Source organism: Sitophilus oryzae, unplaced genomic scaffold (assembly GCF_002938485.1).
Source record: "Sitophilus oryzae breed Bouriz unplaced genomic scaffold, Soryzae_2.0 scaffold_550_pilon_pilon, whole genome shotgun sequence".
Classification (NCBI taxonomy): Eukaryota; Metazoa; Arthropoda; class Insecta; order Coleoptera; family Curculionidae; genus Sitophilus; species Sitophilus oryzae.
In genome coordinates, this window is record NW_022147141.1 from 991,150 (window position 1) to 998,327 (window position 7,178).

Below are 7,178 nucleotides of genomic sequence, written 5' to 3' on the forward strand. Positions count from 1 at the left end.
AATATAAAAAGATTTAAAACTCATACCTTGTAAGTAATTATTATGATACAGAGAAAACAAGGTATGATATTGCGCAGGTTGGTCACCACGTCACAGGTGATAAACGGCACTATTGGTCGTCAATTTCAAATTTTCAAACAGATGACACATAATAAATGTGTATAATGTGTCATAACTTTTCAAATGTCAAGCTCGATGATTTTACATAACTTTAGGGGTTATGTCATTATTCTTACTTATTTTAGGTCTTTTTTTATTAGTGGCATTTGAACAATATGGATATTTTTTTGTATGGCATATGACGTCACAGGCGATATGCGCAAACTGAACGAAATTGGAGCCGCTATCAATCATACCTTGTTTTCAAGTTTTCTGTGTACCCCATGAGTAATTATATATCGAGAAACTACGGTTACGGCACGTTGAATTTGAGACTTATGTCATTTTAATAATATATTTTCATACTTTTATGCTTAGGTGTAAAACTTTACTTTTATGCCTAGGCGATAAAATGACTTTTTTATATTGTCAATCACGTAGTAAAATTAATACTTTTATGACGTTTAAAAAAAATAATATTTTGAAACTAACTGGTATATTTTTCTGCCACAACAAAGTTATTATACAGTGATAAATGATAAGATCATATTGAAATACGCTACTGGGTAAAAAAAATTGGCTAAATTTTATCAATAATACTCCATTTCAAAATTTATTTTCCAAAATAATAAATATTTTTTAATAATTGATTGCAATTAATATTATTTGACTAGTTTAATTTGATTAATAAGACTAGATTAAATTAATTTAAAATTTGATCAGATTTTTTTTCGTATATATTCAACTACCAGAGAACCAAAATTATATGATAACGCACTTTTAAACGTAGTTGAAGGAAGATTATAATGTATCTATCACAATATTTAAAAGAACTACTACAATTATTTAGAAGAAAAACAAAAAGAAAAAAATACTCAAATACCTTCACCTTCTACTCAACTCGAAAATAAATGAATATAATCTCTTACAAGAACACTACACAAACTACTTCTTGTATTCTACACTAAACAAATTATCAAACTTATTAATTAATCAAACATAAAGAAAAAATAACCACAAATTACCCCTTCACCTATACTACTTAAATTCAAAATAAAATATAAAAACACTTCTAAATTACTTCTGGTAGTCTACACTAAACATTATAATCAAACTTAATAAATTAATCTAATTTTACTAAAACTACAAAGAAACAAGAAAATATTTTAAAACTACAAGAAACAAAACTTCGATACGTGCAACCAGTATGTAGATCAAGCCGTCAAAGAATATAAAATATTTTAAAATGTGCATTCAGAAGGAAAAAATATCTCGAAAATTATCTAAACAAACATTTTATTTCTTATCAGTGAAAAACATCGGCCTCGTCGGCCTTGCGGAATTTGTCGGGTATTTACAATGGTCGAATTGTATAATTACCAGCTTTTATAGCATATCTAATAGACAAAAAGTATCTGGTCGATTAGCAACCAATTGGCACAGTCCGAAAATTATCGATTTTTATTTTCTCTGTTTTTATTGGCCGCTTCAAAATTCAGAGTAACAAAAAATATTTTTCTGTAGTAAAAGACTGTGAAATACGCCCCGCCATCTGGTGCTTTACATCCATAAACGTCTTAGGTTGAGCTACTTTAAAAATTCATATACAAGGCTATAACTAAATTTAACTTTTCTAACATGTCTTAAAAACCGTTTTCTAAAAAACGTAACATTCACCGGTCAACGTATTCTCGAAAATCTATGGTCAAGAAAAGTTGAACCAATAATCCTACATGCTTTTCTTCATTTGAAAAATTCATATTTACAATTTTTGTTTATTTTACTTTACAATGTTTTGATGTGACAGCTTCACATTTATGAGAGCAAAGACGATTAAACTTGTTTCCATGGCTAACTAAGTGAAATTGTTTAAAAATGATAAGAATTGGCTATAACTCAGAAATTTTACACTTACATACTTACATCACTAAAAAGCTTAAAAAATGGCGCTTTTTATGAAGTCATGGCCAACTATGGTTTCCATTTAAAAAAACCTATGTTTGTGTCATATCTCAAAAATGACAGCCTATAGAAAAAAAACGGAGAACAAGGTCTCATTAAGGATGTGATTATCTACAACTTTTATCTGAAAACTTTTTGTCTAAAATAGCTTATAATGGAATTAGGGACAATTTTTAAAATAGCCAAAATTTGTTTTTTTCGAAATATCTAGTAAGCGTTGAACTTTTTCAAAAAATCTGAAAGGCACATCTTTATGACCCCACAAAACTGCAATTCTTTCCCCATTTAAGCGACTCTCTATCTCCAGTATTTTCCGAGATACCCTTAGAGAACATTGTAGGAAACTCACCCTGTATGGATTTTCTATAAAAGGGCCAATTACGGCAAATTCATTTTCTTCACTTTCAACGACAGGTTTTTGGATATCTTTGAGTTTTTGGATAGCTCTTGAGGCCAAAAGGAACAATTTTCCACAAAATATAATCACTATAACATATCCATCCGCTAGCAGATACTGCTTTATTTTTCTTTAAAAAATATTGAATACTTATTAAACTATTGTAGGAAAATTTATGTAAACTGTTATAAATCTAAATAATAATGTCCATGAACTAATGTCGATTTTGAAAATAGTTACTAAATGTCACGAGAAAATTGCCATAGCGACACCAGCCATCTTGATTTCGCCACCTTTAAACTCAGCACAAGAATTAATTGTGAAAAGTAATGTACAGAGTGTTAATAATATATTCTATTGTAGCATGCATCTTTAAAAATCTTTAAATATATCAACAACCCAAGCTTGTAAACATATTTAACCTTTATAATAAATGCTTTATATTGTGTCCACAAAATAAAGCATTTATTATAAAGATCCAATCCAAATATGAAATAAAATACCGGGTGTTGTATCTGTATTTTTCAAAATAATTTTAAATTGTGCACATTACCTCCCCACATATACCCATAAAATATTTTGTTTCTACATCTTTCCATTTTCGTATAATCAACCGAGGCGGATGAGGTACGCCACCCTGTATAATATTGTTAGTATTAATTCTCTAAATCACCACAATACACCAAAACACTTTTACTTTTACACTGGATGCGCGTAAAAGTGTTTTGGTGTATTGTGGTGATTTAGTGTTTTATTTTGCTGTGTAACACCAAAGGTTCCAACCCTCAACTGTAATTAATTCTCTCGTAATATATGCATTAAAACAAAATAATTTCCACTGAAAGTATTATTTTATGATAAGTTTTAAATCAGATCTTAACAGACGTGCCTGATATAAGACTAAAGTGTTCCCTCAGTTGTATTTAGACATTTTAATTTTTTATTATTATTATTATTAATTTTTGCTTCTGACGACGGGGATGTACCCCTTGAAACGTTAAGCATTTTTGTTGATTAGGCAAATTTGTTTTACAAGCAAAAAGCCCTCTCAGCTGGTTACCGTTTGGATTCTAACGAGGTATTTACAAAAATATATTTTTTTTATTTCTTTCTCAGTCCCAAAATCCATTTTTTTTAAGAAATATTAATCTACTTGACTAATATCCCACTTTTGACTAATTTCTATTCATATCGAACAATTAATCCATAGCAAAATTAACAAATTATTATATGTCACGAGCAGGAGATAGACACCGAATCGTGACCAAATGCCATCCGACCCAAAAGGGCTATCTTTAGCAAAATGTCGTCGTTAATTGACCTTTGTCCCTTTCTATCGGGATAAGGGTTGGTTTGATATAGGGCAATGTCTTGACAATTCCTATTGATAAATTTTAGGGGAATGAGTTATTTTAGCAAAAGATATCGAATAATAAATTCGACCTGGAAATATTAAGATAAAATTTACGTACATTTTATTAATTTATAAATTAATAAAATGTACTGCACCAATTTAAGTTAGCACTTACAGACTAAGAGTTAAAAGATTACTATGTAAAATAATTAATTCGTTACAAAAAGACTTTTTTAAAGAGTTTATGCCCAACAACAAACACATAAATTTTGACTAACTTATAATTTTACAACACCTATCCAACTCCTTCAAAAGATGAGTTGGATATTATTGACTTTCATAGTGGTTAAAATATTACTTTCTAAGTAGCCAATTTCGAGAATAATTGAATAGCTAACCAAGATCCCAGCCGTTGGCCATCGAGACCGCCGATGCCGCTGCCGGACTTATCGAGTGCCTATAGATTTTTACCTTTGCAGAAGAATAAAAAAATATACAGGTTCTTATTTTTAAATTGACCGTATATTCTAGACACGAATTAAAAGTTAGCGGTTATGCGAGTGTATCTTTCACCCCTACTGTGGTAACGGATTCATCGAGAAATGTTCAAAAATGGTGGTCCCGTCTATCCATAACAGAAGACGGTCGACATAACGAAGATCTGTAGGAAAATCTCATGTCTCCCTTTTACTGTTAATTTTCATTGTTATTAGACATAGTCTAAATTTGTTGATGTTCTTAAATAAAGTTTAAATTGTTATAAAATTCTTCATCTGCCCTTGCAAATATTATTTTCGTTTTAATTGCTGCTCACAGCTAGAATTTTTTTGCATTACAGCCGCAGCCGGCGCCGTTTAAAGCCTACTTATTCAAAGTGGGCGAATTTTTAAAAACTCTACATCTCGAAGAGGAATCGAGGAAAATATCAAGTATGCTCTGTAGTATATAAAAGATGTTATCGTGGGGACTGTAAAAAAAGAAGAAAGAATTTATTAGGCAAGCCTACAACAAGACTAGCCTAGTTATGCTACTGCCTAACCAGGCTGCAAAGGGTGCCATGTGCCTCGTTTGCTTCCCTTTTTTTCAGGATCACTAGTTCATCGTTGCTGATTCCTCCCGTATTGATGAAGCCGGAAGCCCCAAACACTGAGTGTCTGTAGCCATGTTTTAGTCATGTTTCATGGCTAGTCTTGCTGTGGGCTTGCCAAATAAATTCTTTCTTCTTTTTCAAAACGGTATATACTCTGTTTTTTTCTCAGGTAAAAAGAGCAGATGACATCCATACCAATCCATTTATTTAACTAAAAAAAGTTTCTAATATTTTTTAAGCTAACTATGGATGGGTTTATATACAAGGTGGCGCACCTCATTCGCCTCGGTTGATTATATGAAAACAGAACAGTTAGTAACTATTTCCAAAGTCGACAAAGTATACCCAAATTTACCTACAATAGTTTAATAAGTAAGTATTCATGATTTTATCAAGAAAAATAAAGCAGGATCTTCCGGGGGAACGATATGTTACTAGTGATTTTATTTTGTGAGGAAAATTGCTTCTTGGCCTCAAGGGCTTATGCTCAAGGTTATTCAAATAGGAATCTTTCTAATAAACGTTCCTTTGAAAAAGTACTTGTCCTATTTCGCAGAGCTGGTACTGTGGTTTATAAAAAACCTATTTAGGCAGAAACCTGTGGTTGGAAGTGAAGAAAATGAATTTGGCGTAATTATGTATATTAATAAAAAATAAGTCCATAAACTAATTTCGATTTTGAAAATAGCTACTGTCACTAGAAACTTGCCATGATGACAATAGCCCTCTTGGCTGCCATTTTACTAAAAATTGCTCTTTATTCAAAATCTAAGCTTGATAGGTATAGGAAACCCTAATATAGTTTGAAAGAGCAGTTGAATCTGCTTCGATTTATTTTAAAAAATACAGGGTGTTTTATTTGAAATAACGAAGTTTTATGTAAAATAAATTCTTAAAATAGATCAGCAATTTTTGATACCCCTGTATAAACTTAAGAAAGCAATAACATTTTTCTGTAAAGTTTATTTCTCTACCTTTAAACTCAGCACAAGAATTAATTCTGAAAAGTAATGTACAGCGTGTTAATAATCTAATCTATTGTAGCATGCAAATTATTACTTTAAATATCTCAAAAACCAAAGATTTTATACATATTTAAACCTTATAATAAATGCCTTATTTTGGGCCCAAGAATCCAAAAATGAAATAAAATACTGGGTGTTCCATAAGAAAAAAATATAACTTTGGTATGGATCTTAGTTCTGAATCACCCTGTATATTTCAAAATAATTTTAAATTGTGCACATTGTCTCCCCACATATACTCATAAAATATTTTGTTTCTACATCTTTTCGTTTTCGTATAATCAAACGAGGCGAATGAGGTGCGCCACCCTGCATAAATCCGTCATGCGTCATCTCTTGTTGTTTTTAACCAGTTTTATTGGTTTATTTCAGAAATGACAGATCATATTTCAATAATATTGATTTAACGGAACGATGAACGACAAACGGACGCCGCGCCGATTTTTGAGAATTGTCAAATTGTAGGTTATAATTTTGTGTCAAATTATGTCAAATAGAAATGATAAATATTTTGCATTTTGCATTTTGGACTGTGTTATTACGTGTGTTTCGTGTATTTAAAAATTAAGTAGAGGAAAACTCAAAGAGGAAATTAAGTGTTGACCCCGACCATAGTTTACAGTTAATATTCGGTGGCCAAAGACGGTTTTCCGGAGATTATGGCGGGAGTGGTATTATCACGGGGGGAGTGGTATTAGCCACAAATAAAATTTGTATACTATCTTGTATATTTTATATGATACCAAAATAAAACTGGAGTATCTGTAAAATAGCAGTGCAAAGAGCAGATTGAATAATTATATTGATAAATGTAACAATAGAATAATTATATTGACAAATGCAGAAAGTTACTTGAGCTTGAAAGCAGGAAATCTTTTTTATATATTTTTTTGGTAGGTGGTGTTTTTTAAAATACACCCTTGCTTGTTTTGTATTAACACATACTGTAATTGTTTTTAATAAAATAACTCGATTAGATTTTTTCAATTTTATACAGTTTTCTTTCACAATATTTTGAAGTAGGGTAGAAGCACCGGTTGTGACCAGGTTAAGGGATTTTTAGAGTTTGACTTATCTGAAAAACTATTTGTAGTTAATTTTGGAGATAAAACAAAATTTTTGGTGCTTCTCCAAACATTTTTCTTTCAAAATCTGCTTTTATTATAAAGATTTGTATTCTTAATAAACAGAAAATAAGCATTTTATAAAAAGATACGATTTTTCCCATTTGTGGCCACCTTGTGCCAAATG